The 18,451-nt window shown below is 35.9% G+C and overlaps 2 long non-coding RNA genes across 3 annotated transcripts in view; one reads left to right on the plus strand and one right to left on the minus strand.

Moving 5' to 3' along the window:
- The window catches only part of LOC110440050 (uncharacterized), a 66,082-nt gene that overhangs the window by 38,264 nt on the left and 9,367 nt on the right, over positions 1 to 18,451 (plus strand). The window contains exons 3-5 of one of the 2 annotated variants that reach the window (XR_015499893.1): positions 9,418 to 9,526; positions 13,213 to 13,763; positions 14,350 to 15,847. This is a non-coding gene — a long non-coding RNA (uncharacterized LOC110440050). Of the gene's footprint in view, positions 1 to 9,417; positions 9,527 to 13,212; positions 13,764 to 14,349; positions 15,848 to 18,451 lie in introns of those variants that run through there. The other variant, XR_015499894.1, reaches the window with a different exon arrangement.
- Positions 8,028 to 15,571, minus strand: LOC147835406 (uncharacterized). Its single transcript, XR_015499901.1, has 2 exons — positions 14,337 to 15,571; positions 8,028 to 13,747 (listed from the first exon to the last, which is right to left on the minus strand). It is a non-coding gene; the product is annotated as an uncharacterized LOC147835406 (long non-coding RNA).

The following is an 18,451-nucleotide window of genomic DNA, read 5'->3' on the forward strand; positions in this document are numbered from 1 at the left end:
GAAAACGCAAATAAAAAAGAAAGTAGTGATTTCCAACTTTACTTTGACTTGTATTTCATTTCAGACAATCCAACTAACATTATTTAATGTGTTCCTCATGAGTATTATTGTTTTTTTGCTTTGTTCTTGCAAATCATTTTTAAAAAGTTGGAACAGTAAAGCATTTACCACTTTGTAATGTTGCTATTCCTTTTTCCCACACTTACAAGATGTTTAAGGACTGAAGACATCAAATGATAAAGGGTTTCAGGTGTAATTTTATCCCATTCTTCCTGCAAACAAGTCTTAAGGAGGGCAACAGTGCTTCAAAATGTGCCACGGATTCTCTATTGGAGACAGGTCGGGACTGTAGACGGGCCAGTCAAGTACCTGTATCCTGTAAATATACTATAACCCCAAATCAGAAAAAGTTTGGCCAATATGAAAAACGCAAATAAAAAAAAGAAAGTAGTGATTTCCAACTTTACTTTGACTTTTATTTTATTGCAGACAACATGAACATAAAATATTTAATGTTTTGTCCGGTCAACTTTATTTCATTTGCAAAAATACATCTTTTCCTTTCATTCAGACCTAGAAAACATAAAAAAAAAAACGTTGGGACAGGAGCAAATAATTGTTAAATAATGATTTGAAACAGGTGATTGTAATTGTGATTTGGTACAAAAGCAGCATCCAAGTAAGATCTAGTCCTTTAGAAGCAAAGATGGGCCGGGGATCACCAGTTTGCCAACAAATACATAAGAAATTTATTGAAATGTTTAAAAACAATGTCCCTCAAAGAAGTATAGGAAGACATTTAGATGTGTCACCTTAAACAGTGCATAACATAAATAAAAGATTCTAGGAATCAGGTGGAACTTCAGAGCGTAAAGGACAAGGGCGCAAGCTTAACAACTATGATCTCTGATCCCTAAGGTGGCACCGCATCAAGTATTCTCATTCAGCATTGAGCGATATCACCAAATGGGCTCAGGACTACTTTGGCATACCTGTCAAGTACCACAATTTGTAGTTACATCCACAAATGCCAGTGAAAACTGTACTGTCCCTAAAGAATGTCCTAATTTAACAGTGTTTAGAAGCCCAGTCAACTTCTTTGGAATCTGAGGCAGATGGACGATCACAAAGTGGAAACGTGTTCTGTGGTCAGATGAATCAGTATTTTAGGTATTTTTGGGAAGAAATGAATGCTGTGTGCTCCAGACCAAAAAGAAAAGGATCATTCAGATTCAGATTCATTCAGTTTTCAGCAGCAAGTCCAAAAGCCAGGGTCTGTCATGGTATTGGGTTGTGACAGTGCCCTTGGCAAAGGTAACCTACACTTCTGTAATGGCACCAGTAATGCTGAAAGTACATAGAGATTTTGCTGCCTTCTTTTCCTGGAACGCCCATATTTCAACAAGACAATGCATAACCACATGCACACATTACAAACTTCTGGTTTGTAGAGGAAGAGGATACAGGTACTTGACTGGCCTGTCTACAGTCCCGACCTGTCTCCAAGAGTGAATCCGTGGCACATTTTGAAGCACTGTTGCCCTCCTTAAGACTTGTTTGCAGGAAGAATGGTACAAAATTACACCTGAAACCCTTTCATCATTTGATGTCTTTAGTCCTTGGACATCTTGTAAGTGTTGGGAAAAGGAATAGCAACATTACAAAGTGGTTAATGCTTTACTGTTCCAACTTTTTTGAAATGTTTTGCAAGAACCAAAATTGGAAAACGTGTTTATTTTGAAAAAAAAAACCTTGAATATGACCTTCACAATATGGTGCAGGGCTACTTTCTGACAATTTTGGTTTTACAAGCCTATTAATTTATCAAATTTTCAATGACTTTCAGTAATAATGCTCTGTGGTCAACGTCAAAGTCACCTGAACAAGCGGTCAATCAGTTCCCATAAAGTATAAAATTGCAAATGTCTACTCACATCCAGGCCAATTGACACACCAATATAATGTATTCCCAGTATTCATTGGATCTGCATTCTGGGTGCAGTTGGAATCACTGGCATTGCTTGTGACATGTTTTCAATGAAAATGTATCTACACTGCTACTCAAAACTTTGTAGATCTCCATATTGTTTTGAAGGCAAAACATGCTGCATTTAATATCCCATTATATCTTGTGATTGGCAACCTTTTTAAGAAAACGTAGTCTGGAAGCTGCTGTTTGCGCAAGGACCGCCACAGATCTTGGCTTCTCGCTGTGTACTTGAGTAAGAGTCTATTCATAATGTTGTAAGATCAGTTGTGTTTACTTTGACTTAGTGACAGAAGAGAGATTAAACACAGAAGATACAACAGCATTACAAGTAGAAACGTGAAGGTAGGCTAGCTAACAGACGTTTGACGGAAACATGAAAACAAAGACAAGATGTGAAAAAGACTTGACAAAGACAAGATGTGACATGAGATTATCAATACTATTCCAAAAAAAAGGAGGGGGGGGGTGCATTCAGTGATTTTCAAACAACTGAGAAATATCTTTAGCAATTAAATATTGTATCATTGAGGACAGCTGCTTGCACTCAGAGTAACGATTTATGTGGGATGCTGCTGACGTACTTGTAACGTAAAAGCAATTAGCTTTTCACCACACTTAAGGGTGATTTCATTCTCCATGTCTTCACTGCTCTCTTTTCACTTTAGATCTGAACTGGAGCATGCTTACATCAACAGTGTGAGTACCACCATGTGTCTCTTGTGCAGAAGTTTTGACCTTTTCCCATCACTATGAAACACAGTGAACCCAAAGCCGAATTAGGCACTCTCTTACAGAGCCCTGCATTTGAGCCCAAGTCTGAGGGGCCGACTTTTTTATGCCCTTGGGCTGGGCTTCGGCCCAATTTTTACGTCAGTAGCACGCATATTGGGCTTCGGACCTCGGGCCTGCATTAGATAAAACTTCAATTGCGTGCGGTCCGGAAGCGCCAGTGATGCCTTACGCATAGAGATTTCCAGCCACATACAATAGAGAACATAAAAAAAAAAAAAATTGCCTTAAAATGCTGAAAAATGGGAAGGAAAAACTTCTTGTCAACTTTTCAAAAAATAACAACTTTATATGATGAACTGGTTCTGCACAATGTACAACTGTAATTCCAGGGGCACCTGCAGGATTTTAATCCAATTATGCGCAAATCCAGCACCGCCCTGCCTTATCATCCCTTATTCTTATTTCAATCTCTAGAAACACTGAGGCTTGCTGTCAAAGGCGACATTATTTAAGGGCATTCATTATGACATAATTAGTTTCTTTTTATTATTAATATAGTTTCTTTAAAATCTAAATGTAATAAAAGTACATCAGCAACAAGGAAAATTCAGACACTCAAGGCGTAATCTTTAAAATTCTGACACAAAAAATTAGCAAATATATGACAGGATTAGGGTAATGAAGCATTAAATAAATCCTTAATTTCCATTGACCGAAACAAATCATCCACCCCCACAGTTAAGTAACGCCATTCGCACTGCGGCAATTTCACAACTCGTGTCATTCACGCCACGCCATTCGCACGTATCATGCCGCACTATGTCTATTCGTGCGTTTGCATTGAAATAACATGTAAATCACTCGCGCTTGATGTGCCTTCCGCGTCTGGTGTGAACACAGCATTATGCATTGAATTTTTTTGCTGACATTGACACAAAACAGGCACCATGAGAAGATGTACAAATTGGAGATTAGCCCCCTAAGTACATACTAGTTTTACCAGTATATAGTAGCTTATATACTAGTTCTATTGGATTGTGACCCATGGGGTAATTACATTTATATTAAAGACACAGCAATAGCATCATGCTGCAAATTGATTTTATAACAACAGATTAATCTTTCTGGCACATCTACAGCACTCACATACATATCAAAAACTAAATGAAGAATAGGCTTGGGTCCATTGGTGTGTGTGCATGCAAGGTTTCTGTATTAATAACCATATTGGGATTTTGGAGGTCGCGAGTCACTGGCATTTTTTCAGTAATAGTGTTTTTCCCATGTAATTGTGACTTATGATGGGTAAAAATGTTTTTCAAAATGTCAATTTGTCTCAAGCTTCGTAAAATCGTTTCACACTTTGTAATGTTGTTTTGCACTTCCCGGCCACCATGACCAGAACGTATTTCTTGGTTCTCAAAAATGTATCTCTGGGCACATTTTTGTCAATGAGCTTGTGTTGTCTAATATTGGGGTATTATGTTTCATTAAACCATTGCCAAATATGACATTCCTGATTATAGTATTATTAGGAAAAGATGCATAAACATTCTGTTAAAGTTTGTCATCCTTGTATACTCCTGGTTCTCATCTTGTTTAGTCCCATTTTTTCTCAGTGTCATAGTTACTCATTTCCTAACTGATTCACTTGTTTTTCATTTTTGCCTTTTTGCTTTCCAGAGTTCCTTTGTGCTTTATTCTGTTTCATAAAATCCAATTTGTAATAAAGACCTTTATCTTAGTTCTACATAGTATTATTACTTTTTTAAATTATATTTTCAAGATTATTTGATGACTTCAAAAGAACCGTATGTGAAATGGCATCTACCTGACTGCAAGGTTCATATCTCTGTGCTAAAGTGCCTGGACTTGGCAGGCATGTGTTTCTAATGTAAGGGATCAGTAACAGGAAAAGCCAGCGTGCCTCATTTTGAAATCGTGATCTATGAGCCACCCTAGATCAGAGCGTCAAAACACCTCAAAAAGATAGCTGATGCAATTTTAGAGGGAATACATCTATCGGAAGTAAGCATGATTCAGCAATAATGCTTTAGGCTGAGATAAATATCTGTATGACTATCAAGCATAGGCTTGATCACTACATCTTGCAGAAATATGAAAGATAACAAACAAGGAAGAGAAATCATGTGTGTCCAAATGATGCAATTAGCACTTCTTGTACAAGGTACTGCTTATTTGAATTGAACAAACTGTTTCTCAATTACATCACCTTGCATTTTATATGTTGCAAAACGTTTTTGTAGGTGGAGATTCCTAAGAAGCCTGCTGTCTCATTTTGTTTTACATTAACAGTAGTGACTTTACAGTAACAACAGATTTGCGGAAGAGGATGGTTACGGTTTACCTCCATTGAGTAATTTTTTCAGGAACTTAAATAAATATTAGAATAAATAATAAATAAATAGTAAATAATAGTAAATAATAGAACATTAAATGAATAAATGTGGTAAATATATAAAAAAAAAAAACAGACGAATATACTTTCATTTCACGTAATTTCATTATACTTTCCTTCGGCTTAGTCTCTGATTTTGCCATAGTGAAATGAACCGCCAACTATTCCAGAATATGTCTTATGCAGCAGATGGCCTTCCAGCCGCAACCAAGTACTGTGAAACACCCATAGACTCTTTCGTTTACACACACCCTCACGGGGCGGTTGTGGGGGTGAAATTACGGGAGTTTTTATTAATGGAAGAACGACACCGAAAAAATGCCAGCGGTATATAAAACTACGGGAGTTTTCCGGGAGTAATAATAAAACAGGAGGGTGGCTGGAGATGGGTCTGAAATATAGGAGACTCCCGGGAAAAACGTGAGTGTTGGCAGGTATGTTTATGATGCTGTTATAATTTTTTTGACAGATTTTTTTTTAGCACCTTTAATGAGAAATTGTAATGAAAAATTTTGTTTGCTCTGTTGCAAAAAAGTGATCAGAAAAAAAACTTATGACATAGCTATAAACATCTAATGATAATCATATTCATAAATTTAGCTGTCTTGATCATTTTAAGTGGTCATACAAAAACAAAGGTTATATAATGTGTTTTTTGTGTCAAGTTGTCATGACAAAGGCATCTCAACACAATGCCAGCTTTGCATTTAAAATGACATAATGAGCTAATGACACTTAATGACAGTTGTCATAAGGATGCATAAAATATCATACATATTTATGAGGTGTGTCTAGTCTTGATTATAAAGGTGTCAAGTTTAATGAACATCCCCTCAGGTAAAGTGCTACCTAAGACTTTCTCCAGAAAAAAAAAGTATAATAATTATAGACATATACTTTGAAAAATAATTTAACAGAAGGGCTAATAATTCAACAGCTAAAGTGATACAAACCATCTTTAGGTGGTTTTACTATTACCAAAATATGTTTGAAGGAAGATGCCAAACAGGGGTGTTTGCGCCAGTAAACCATTGTATTTCGAACCGGTTTGTTCACATGAATCATTCGAATGATCCGAACGATAAAACTTTACCAAACATTTAGAAGGCTTCATTTCTGCTCAATATATAAGTCCAATGACAAATGTCTCAACCCTGTGAAAACAAACATAATAATAATTACTCCACATTAAAAGCAGGATCATTTTCCACACCTTCACAAACAAAAAGGCTGACTCTCGCATATTAGTTTGTTGACTGGATGGTTAAGGAGTCGATCAACATCTCAGTTCGCTGGTTCAAAGCACACAGTAAATGACCGCGGTGCTCCTTCGGCCACGGGCCTAAACAGCCAGTGGATTGTTGTTTTAGGAAGTGTGTCCACAAGCTTATCTTATCTGATTGACTGAGCTAAAGCAAAAGCAAACAACTCTGACCGTGTCTGAGTGGAAAAACTCAAAGAAGCGGCCAGATCAAATAAGGCTGTATTGAAGAGCTGTCTGAATGGTGTTTGAGCATGTAGAAACTGCAGGCTTGTACCTATGTTTTTACTCTAATAAACAGGTCTCTTATTTAGTGTTTATTCAGAAGACCTGGTTTGCTACTAAAGCGCCACGTAAAGTATCTAGCTGGATGTTAAGTAATGAGACAACACAGATAGTAAATATAACCGACTGGTTTGACTGGTTCACACACACAATAGTTAACGTACCTGTAATATGTGAATTTGTACAGTCATGATGCCTTGCCTTTCTGTCTGGTATGTTGATCAGTTCTTTTTTTGTTTTAAGAAATCAGACAAAATCATCACGATCTTTGTGGTTTCATTTTAGCTAGTTGTTCAGTACAAATCTCTAATTGCTTTTTATAATTAAAATTGAAATCTTACAGTTTTAATGTTATTTTCAATTAGTGTATTCAGTATAAATAGCCACTGGACAAACTGGTCACAGTTGAAAAGCCATCCACACTGAGGTAAACGGTAAGCTTGCAAGTGTAAAAAGGAACGCCGTTATAGCGCCCCGTAGCAATCATTTAAAGATGAAATGCAGCCATACGGTCTTCTAGCTACATAATTCGCAATCTCCAGAAATGTATATAGGGCTACGTTTTCAGAATGACCGAATATTGCATAATTACATTGTTTATACCAGTGGTTCTCAAACTGTGGTACGTGTACCACTAGTGATACGCGAGCTTCCTTTTAGTGGTACGTGGAGGAATTAAATATGTCATATGTACATGCTACATATATTTCAAAATCTATCAAAAATGATTTTATATATGAATATGATGACATAAAGCTTATATTTATGAGGCCCAGGCAACATTTCCAGGTGTGGATAAATAGGCTACTACATGTAAATACTATTTTTAAGTACATAATTATTTTTTTTTAGCTTTTAAAAAGAGTAACCTATTATTCTTAACGTTTAAAAGCACATTTTAATTAAAATGTTGACGTTTTTAGTTTGTTTTCGTTATTTTTGTTTATTTATTTTTTGAATACAGTGTTAATATTCAAACTATTTATGATGTTTAAAGTGGCAGACAAAAATAAATAGGAATTAAAACAATAAAATAGTAGGAATTAATCTGCTTTGTTTTGGAAATCAACAGAGCTGGAGCCGCTTTACTGGGCCTACTATGCTACTCCGTTTCAATACTGCTCATTATGGTGGTACACGGAGAGACAATTTTTTTCCGAGGTGGTACTTGATGAAAAGAGTTTGAGAACTACTGGTTTATACCATTGTATTTTTTATTTTAATTAATTATAAGCACTATTAACCACATTATACATTTATATGTAAATTACAAACCTTGTATAACACTATGAACTAAAAGCTTTTCTTTAATAAGTAAACTGTTCCCAGTAAAATAAAACTTTCTTTCTTTCTTTCTTTCTTTCTTCTGATACTGAAGTGGAATCAGAGATATTCTTGGAAAGCTGTTTGGGAAAAAAGCGTCAGTAATGCTAATTTAACCTTTCACTCGGTCACATGCACATATTGCAATTATGCCCCATTATGTGGCCGCTAGCATGAAAATAGTTTTTCAGGCATGATAAAAGATTGTTGTCGGTTATAAGCCAGGGTGTGTATTAGATTAAGTCTGAATCAGAGAGAGTCATTCCTTGCCAAATGCCTCTGCTGCACTGTGACAATACCTGAAATTAGCAGAGTAAATTTACAGTAGTTCACCACTATATCCACCCTGTTTCCATTCGTTTTCTCCACAGACATTTAAAGAATGTCTCCATTAAGTGACGTCTAAGGCATGAACCAACCAGTTTACAGATTAATTACAGCATTTATGAGGCAATAAGCTCCTCTTATCTGGCTTTCATCCAATTAGAGTAACTAAATGATAATACTAAAAAAAAAAAACCCTAAGTGTTATGTGAACTGGAAGTTGAGTGAATCTCACAACAGTGTTCAAAGGTAAATGAATTTCACTGTGTTGTTTTAATAATGATAATTATACTTACCATCCGTTAATGCTTAATGTTTGATGTTGCACATAATGGTAATATAGTTGCATTTAATTATAGCTGTAAGTCATTTCTATTAAACATCTCTAATTGATCTGTTGACATTTACCACTTAAACCTTAAATCTACCCATTCTACTAAACCGGTCTTAAGTGCTTTTCTGTTATAACAAGATCAACATACATTTATAAAATAAATTAAATTAGCTAAAATATACACCACTGAAGCACAGAAATGTCTTAAATGTACATTTATTTAATCATTTATTGATGAATTGATTGGGTTCTCCATAACTACCCTAAAGCATAAATTCAACCCAGGCTCATTCTGAAAACTTACCCCTATGTACGTTTCTGGAGAGTGCCAAATACATCCCAGGAGCTACATTTTTGTCAGTTTTTGTTTTTGTGAATCCACCAGAGGCCACTGACATTTTGAGATCTCAAATTTATCTGGCAAGTGCCATTCGTCCTTGCTATTTTCGTGTAAAAATCCACTAAATTCTCTGTCGACTGTCGACTGATCGACTGACCCAACTCCCTCCTTCCATAAACCCAACTGATTTTTTGAATTTTCAAAAGCACTGAATGACTAGGCCACCCAATTCCCTAAACCTAACTGACAGTGTTTTTAATAGCAATCCAGAAAAAGAAAAGTCCTCACAGCTGCCTGATTTTTAACACATTTTCAGATTTTACCACATTCTCACCATGTTATTTACTTGCTAATTTAATATTTTGGCTGTTTTGTTTTTAACCTGCTTTCTGGAACCATTTTTTGTCAGACTCAATCCCCGTCGAGACAGTCAACTCCGCTCTATGCCACAAGTCCGCTGATGTATGCAGCTAGCCACAGGACAAACTGGTAACAGCAGAAAAGCCATCCACATGGAGGTAAGCGATCAGAAAAGAAAACGTGTTACTGCCCCATAGCATTCATTTTAAAGATGAAATTCAGCCATACTTGGCTTTGGCTATATATTTTGCGATCTCTAGAAATGTATCAAGGACTACATTTTCAGAATGAGCCTGTGTTGCATAAAATTTAACCTTAACCAGATTCCACCAGAATTCAGCAAAAATGATTTGTAAAACAACATGAACACGAGAAATATTGCACCTTATCTTCAATGTACAGTAAATACACGGCAAAATGCCTGGTATAAAATAGAACCAAAAGATTCACTTTGCATTATAATACATATTGGTTTTAGTAAGCAAAAAGCCTGGCCTCAAGTAGAGCTTTTTTTGAGAGAATTGTCCAGCTTTGGGTATATATTTTATATAAGAGGGTTGCACGAAACAACGACAAACTCCTCTGCTCTCCTGACCCCTCTGTACAGGAGTTCAGTTCAGAAGTAATAAAGGGCCTCTGCTAACAAAAGGTGCTTTGTAAAGCAGTTCATTTCCTGTTGTTGCCTCTTGATCCCCACCTTGAGCAATTGCCAGAGTGTGGACTTACAGAGAAAAGGAGGCAAGTAGATAAAGGAAGCTTAGGCGCTGTTCACACGAACATGGGTATTTTAAAAACCGCATTCTTTCCTACGTGTTTTGGCCATTCGTCCACACAAAAGCACAGTATCAGGTGACTAAAATCAAAAATTTCTAAAAGTGTTCTAATTTTGCAAAACCTGGTAAGTGTGTGGTCATGTGGCCACCATTTTTTTTTTTGCCTTGTAATATCTTACCTTTTGTTTCTCGCTGTTTCTGATTGCCCAACATGATTGGGTTCACAACAAACGTGGAAAAAGCTTTTGAATTGACTTTACTTGCATTTGTGGCAAACACATGACACGTTCTGCATCATACGCACAACAGAATGGTAATCTGCCTTTGTTCTCATGTTTGCATTGCATGTATGCAATTTACTTACTCAAATACTTAATTCTGTGTTTGCTGTGAACATGGTATAAAGGGCTTTTAACTAGGGAAGGCTGACGTGAAACTAATGTTTTGACATTGTGTCGAGATCCCAAAACGCAAGTCGAAACACTGCACCGAAGCATGATCCGAAACATTCAGGTCTCGTGACTAAAGTGTTTCGAAACACCTGGTCACTAGAATAAAGCGATTCAAAGTTTAGAAGCATTTTAAGACCTGGCAAATCTGATTGACAGGGTCAAAACAATCCTCTGTCTCATATGACCTAGTGGACTGCATGTGCACGTGTGCTACACATAACTTTTTGGTTGGAATCCTGACTTTTGAAAACTTTAAAATCATGCTTTTATGTAGTTTAATCATGTTACTGTTTTATGGTGTAGTCTAGATAGAATACAGCTGTGGATACGCCATCAATTTAGCACCATTTTTGTAACGCTTTAAAACAACAATATTTTTACAGTGCTGTGAAGGTTGGGTTTAGGTTTTGGGTAGACGTTAATGAAACACAATGGTAAATTGAATGAATAATATAAATAATTCTTGTTAACTTCTGGCCACAGCCGTGCCTGATCTATGACCAAAACAAGACATATTTATTCACAAAGTGTTTATTCGGTGGTTAGACCAATGTTGAAACAAAACAATACAAGAACAGCCTTTCAAACTGATATTAGGCATTCAAAATAGCTGTATTAGCCTGGATTCGAACCCACTATCCATGCATGGTAGTCAGGAACCCTCACCACTCTACTAAATCACTTGAAGGTTTGATTTAATGTGGGGTTTAATATCTCAATTTGCTCAACTGTTCTTTGCTGAACCTATTCCAGTGCAATACAAAAAAAATAACCACTAGGTGAGTGGTTTTGAAGCTTCGACACATTTGCTTCGACTGTTTCAATGTTTCATAAAGCTCGATTTGCCCACCATTACTTTTAACACCACCTATTGGTTCGGCGTGCTCTTAACATATGTGATAGTGTGGTTTTGCATTTTCATATGGATAGAGATCATTTCAGAAAACAAAGGGGAAAACTCAGTTTATACATAGTTGGTATGTGTAGACATTGCTTTAGTGGATGGCCTGGAACAGTGTCATAGTTTCATGAAGTGTGTTTCAGTGTCCTTACATTGAATATGTAAAATTGCTCCATAATACCTTTTTGGTAGTGGTACAGCTCAGTAAAGTACAGTACGGTACACATTTATGTCCGTTTTCACTGTAAAGCCTGGTTTATACTTCTGCGTCAAGTGACCGACGTAACCAACGGCGCATGCAACGCGCATAGCTGTGCATTTATACTTCTGCGCACGGTCTCTGTTGGTCTGCATTAACACTTGCAAATCGCTAGTTGGCAGTGAGGTGTTAATGTGTCTCTGTGTCGAGTTTCTTCGGCTGTGTTTTGTTCTTTCTGAACGCTTCCGGGATGTACAAGTGGCTCAAACTCGCTTATTTTGAGGCAGGAACCAACAACTTTAACTATGAGGTAAACGCAAAACAAAACTTTCCATCCAGAGCTCCTTCGCGGCACTCCACACTTGTAGACAATTGCTCCAGACGGGCTCGCATCGCTCAAGCGGCTCTCAATCCCGCCCAGACTCGTCAGCGCTACCAAGCCGACCAATCACAGAGCTTGCGCTACGCGTCGTTGCGATGTGTAGTTAAATTTTTTGAGAGGTGCACGATGGTGTAGGGCTATGGGTCAGCGCCGTAGCATATGTGTGCGCTTGATGCAGAAGTATAAATCAGCCTTGAGAAGTACTAAAGTAGCAAAGCATACTGCACCACTATTTTAGGACCCTTTTTAGCACAACAGAATGGTACCAAAAGGGTGGAGCTAGACTCGCTTCTTAATGCTATTGGAGAATCGTCACTTGCATGTGCAACAAGCCAGAGAAACGACCTCACAGGAAGCTGCATTTTTAAATTCACAGTCAAAAACACGTCACTGTAATACAGCGACGGCATACAGCAGTGAACCTATCTCAAACAAAGCTTTTCATCTTCTTGTGACAGAATGTGCTGTATTGTTTATTATGCTTTTTACACATTTATTTAATATGTAATTGGGGCAATGCGGTGGTGTAGTGGGTAACATTATCGCCTCGTAGTTTGCATGTTCTCCCAATGTTGGCGTAGGTTTCCACCGGGTGCTCTGGTTTCCCACACAGTCCAAAGACATGCGCTATAGGTGAATTGGGTATGCTAAATTGTCCGTAGTGTATGTGTGTGAATCGGAGTGTATGGGTGTTTCCCAGTAATGGGTTGCAGTTGGAAGGGCATCAGCTATTTCTGGGATAATACCAGCACATAGTGCTTCAAATTCATATTTAAAACAAGTGTTCTTATTGCTGCATCTGATGTTTTTAGGTGCAATGATATATTATGTACACTGTAAAAAAAAATCCATAAAATGCGGCAGATGTGGTTGCCAGTGTTGTACTGTTAAAATACAGTACAAACCATAAAATTACCGTATTTTATTATTTATAGTGTTAATAGACCAATGTTTTGAATTAATAACATTGTACTAGTACACTAACACGTCAGTTTATGGTTAGTCATTGTATAACTTAGGGAAACGTATTGCTAACCATGTTAGATTTTTACTGTAGCATTTTCCATTTTTTATTTTTTTATTTTTACCTTTTAAGGCAATTCTGACAACAAATCATCTGTTTTTGTGTATTTTAAGCTGAAACTTCAATGGAACATTCTGAGGATACCAGAAACTGTTTTTACATCTTACAACAAGAGGCATAATATGTCCCCTTAAAGTATCCGAAGCTACTGAAGTCTCCAAAGCCTCTGATTTGTTGTGTGAAGATGCAGTGAAGGAAAACTTGCCAAGCTGATGTTCTGATACTTTCTTTCTAGTCTTTCATCATATCGGTTTGTAATGTATCTGGTTACCACAACACAAAAAGACTTCACACGCTTGCTGCTGCTCCCTGACGTCCACTCAGTGCAAATATTGTCTCAAGTGAGCAAGTTAGCAAGCTGAGCTGGAGAAGTGCCCGCACAAAAATGTGTTTTCAACAATGAGCTGAAAGAAGCTTTCTTCACACAACATGAGAAACGGCTTTTGAGGTTTTGCTGTCAGTAACTATGTTCAAATTCTGGAAATAGCAGGTCATATTCGGACAGCTAAGTTTGAAAACACTCTGCATATTTTTTTAGATATGACTGCTTGGATGTTATTTGGGAGTAGATTTGCTCATTTTAGATTTCTAAAAGTTATGAATAGTGTATGAAAAGTAAATATTTTGCTATACTATAATGAAAGTAATTATCATGCTAAGCTTTTAGTCACTTATGACCTGTTTCCACTAAGTGGCACTGTACGGTACAGGTTTGTACGCTTTAATGTCTGAATCCACTGTCAAAAGGTACGAAAAAGCAAACTGTACCATACCACTTTTTGGGTACTCATTCCAAAGTGTACCTAGCACAACAAATGAGTACCAAAGGTGGAGCTAGACACACAGCTGAAAGCTATTGGTTCACAGAGAAATCACCAGCGCCACGCTGGTCCTACACCACCCAACCCACTCCGAGCTGGTATCAAACCGGCGACCTTCTGCATGGGAGTCGGTTGCTAACCAAGGAGGCTAAAGACCATGGCTTCTGTCACTAGAGCACCTTTAGAAGTCAGAGGAGTTAGGTTTACCTCACAGCACTTACTAGATGGCCTCCTTTACACTCACCCCCCTAAACCTCACTCCCATCCAGCACCAACGTAACCCCGCCGGTCCTACACCACCCAACCCGCTCCAAGCTGGGATCTAACCGGCGACTTTCTTCCTGTAACTAGAGCACCTTTAGAGGTCAGAGGAGTGTGGTTTACCTACAAATCACTTACTAGCTGGCCTCCGTTACACATGCACAAGCCAGGATAATGAAAACTAAGGAAGCGGCATTTTTAAATACATAGCTGAGACATTACACCATTATACTATATACATGTAATATCAAGCCATGGTCAACCTGAGACATTTTTCATGCCATTTTGCTTAAGTAATTTCATATTCAGATAACTCATATCCAGAATAGCAAAGTCTACTAAAGGAGGTCGAGCCTTTTCATATTTGGCTCCTAAACTCAGGAATAGTCTCCCTGATAATGTTTGGTAAAGCATCGCATAACTATAGCATGCGTGAGTTTGCTCAAGGGCTCTCCACTTACATCGTCTTTCTTTGTCGAATTTAATTTAACTAATCATGAGATGTTTTTTCACATGTAAAGCTCAGTTTACAGAATAGTGATGAAAAGTAGTGCAATAATTATCATGTAAAGCTCAATATAAAACAATTATTATCATTTTTTTTACTTTTAAGCTTTTAGTCACTTAATCTTGCAAAATGCAGCTGCCGAGTTCTTACTAGGTTAAGAAAATCCATCCCTCTCTAAGATCTCAAAATCTCAGGGCTTCTGGTAGTACCCAGAATAGCAAAGTCCACTAAAGGAGGTCGAGCCTTCTCATATATGGATCCTAAACTCTGGAATAGCTTCCTGATAATGTCTAGTAAAGCATCACATAACTGTAAGATGCGTGAGTGTTCTCAGTGACTCTTCTCAAACACTGTCTTCCACCACCCCACACCACCCCATCATCAATGCACAATACCCACATTCCGTCAATACAATTGGGCAGCTAACATGAGGGCTATGATGTTTTGGCATGAGAGTAAGCAATTTGCTTCCGATCAGTTAGATACATATAACAAGTGGCTACATTTTGAGGCTTGTTCAGTTGACAACAGTTCTTTAGCTGCAATTTTGCTGTCAAAATCTCTAACATTGAAAATGGTTCAATGCAAGAATATTCTTGTTCGTAATGCTATTAAAACTTTTAAATCAAGTGAAAATGGCATTAAAGATTGAATATCACTCCATTTGTTTACCTATCTGCAAAAATCAGGATTTTGTGCCCGGACAACTTGATAAGGCTTTTACTTTTTGGAGTGACAAAGCGCTGCATTCAGTGAAGGATTTTTACGTAGATTTGATTTGATTTATTTATTTTCGAACAGAAATATCATACATAAAATATCAATAACAAAAAAATACATTCCAACATGGTCGAAAATGGAACGGGATGAATCACAAGCTTATTATTTTCCCACCCCATACCACATAAATTTTTTGTCTATTACTTAAACTTATTTCTTCTTTTACTTACCTCTTTTTTTACATGTGACATATTTTATCCTTTCTGCATCTTTGACAAATTATATGTTTGATTCCATTTGTACCTTTACATTTTGTAACATAGACACAAAAAATACATGTACTGCAAATAGCCTTTAAATAAAATTTCATCATATCTTTCCCACTTTATCCTTATTTAATCACCTTCATCATCATATTCCTTCAATACTATATATATATATATATATATATATATATATATATATATATATATATATATATATATATATATATATATATATATATATATATATATGCAACTTTTTAAATTGATTATTATCCTGACATTGTTTGAGAGTCTGATCTAGTCTGTTCCATAATTTCACACCATAGACAGACATACACAAACTTTTTAAAGCTATTCTTGTTTTCAATTTCCTATTTTGTTCTTCTCTCATATTAGATCCCCCTTGTCTTTCTTCAAAAAACTTTTGGATGCTTTTAGGAAGTAATTTATTCCTAGCTTTAAACATAAATTGTGCTGTTTTAAATTCAACCAAATCATTGAACTTAAGTATCTTTAATTTAAATAAATCAAGGATTTGTATGCTCTAAATACCCCACATATTCTCTCAGTCTAATTACTTTTTCTGCATTGTACATACAGATTGTAAATTAGATTTATATGGATTTCCCCAAATTTCAACACAATAACTTGTATATGGCAACATAAGTGTTATATAATATATACATTGATTTATTGTCCAGGATAAATCTTGCTTCATGCACTATTGCTGATGACAAACTGGACACATTTTAATATAAAACATTTGGCCTCTCACAGTCACGCCTTTTTCGTTACAGGTGTGTCATTTTATCAAACACAATTTTCCTCAGTGCAAGAATGTCTCATTTGATCATGATTTACACTCAATTGGAAGTTTTTTTTTATGTTTTTATGTTTTACTCATAAAATCACTGAACTATAATAATATGTTGTTGTTTTTAGTCAAAGAAAAAACAAGCCTTGTTTTCTCTGTCATGTGAAGCAGCTTAAAACACACAGCAAATAACAAACATAAATAATCTTAAACCAGCCTAAACCTGTAAGCTGGTCAGACAGATTTTAGGAGGTTCTGGACAGTTCTCTGCTGGTTGGAGCAGAAAACTAAACGACAAGCTTCAACCATCCTTAAACCAGATAAAACCAGTTTAAGCGGTGTCCTTTTCTGCAGAATAGACTAAAATGATGAACTGGTACTTTAATACACAACAATAATACAGTACACTGAGACAGTTTCACTGATTAATTAATTGCTTCCTTTATCATTTAATATTATTGTTTCAGAATTTATAGGCAGAGAGACTTCAACCTGTTGTGTGTCCCGTTTTGAGATTTTGACAGCTTTGAGTTTACATTTTCTAGAAAATACCAAAACTGAAAATGTGTGAAGAAAGGAGGCATTTAGGATTCATGTGTGCATGTCTGAACAAGTACAATTTTCTTTCTTTCTTTCTTTCTTTTTTTTGTCTTACCACAGTCAGCAGCTCGGGTTCAGCTTAGAAGTGTGCAGGAATGTTTTGTACTTGTGCTTCTACAAGATTATTATGTCATAGACATGTACCCAGACAATACATACAACTAATCATATCTTTTGTTATTAACACTAATCATTTTTTAAATTTAAAGACATGAATAACATCTAGAAAAATAGAAATAAATAGGAAAATGATAAATATAGATGAGCTAAAATTAAACATTGTGGTTTCTTTTTCTATATTTGAAAATTTCTCATTTAAAATTTCCTTCAAAATGCCAATCATCATACCCGTAAATACTGCCCTGTAAAAAGTACTTCCTGCCTATTATTTTTCTTTATTAGTTGAATCAAAAAAAATTTTATAGTCACCTCAACTTACATCGGTCAAATTGACCCAGTAAAACGTTGTATTGCTAAAAAAATAAATAAATAGCTAAAACCTGATAAAGAAGTAAGAAACAGAAAATGGGGGTCATAGCAAAATGTTAACTCATTATGTCTGACTCTTGAGTATGTTTTGGAAACCAGAATAACAAAACCCTTTTCTTCAATGAAACGTGATTCAACAAGATATGTAGTCATAAACGTCATTGTTGACTCATTGTCCTGTGACTGATTGTTAGTCATGTATCTACTAGCTGAAAAAAACTAAAGTATTGCCTTAATTCTGAGAGTAATTCTGCCCTCTAGTGGACAAAGAACAGAGACTCATCATGAGTGAATGTGGGGAATATCGGGGTTTTCACACTGGGGCTACACTGAAAAACATATCTGCAAATGAATGGGTTTTCTGTATATTGTGATTTAGCTTTTTCCTCATTTATTTATGTTTGAAAAACATAATATATATATATATATATATATATATATATATATATATATATATATATATATATATATATATATATATATATATATATAGTTTCAAATGACTAAAATGACAATCAACGTCATTTTATTAAACTGCAAAGTTGAATTTTTAATGTCATAAGTCAACAGAGCAGAGATCAACCATGTCTCATAATGCAACTCCAACATAAATACACAGAAAACACCTGTAAATCACAAAATATAGGGAAACTAATATTTATCAGTTTTTTTTCTTTTATAGTGTAGAGGAGGGATTATGGACATTTTTGGAGAAAAAAAATATATGAATTAATTAAAAAATAAAATAAACATATTTTATTAAGGCAAAAAAATTAAATGAAATAATTAAATAAAATATTACAAAGACACGTT

Source organism: Danio rerio, chromosome 9 (genome assembly GCF_052040795.2).
Source record: "Danio rerio strain M-AB ecotype USA chromosome 9, GRCz13ab, whole genome shotgun sequence".
Lineage (NCBI taxonomy): Eukaryota > Metazoa > Chordata > Actinopteri > Cypriniformes > Danionidae > Danio > Danio rerio.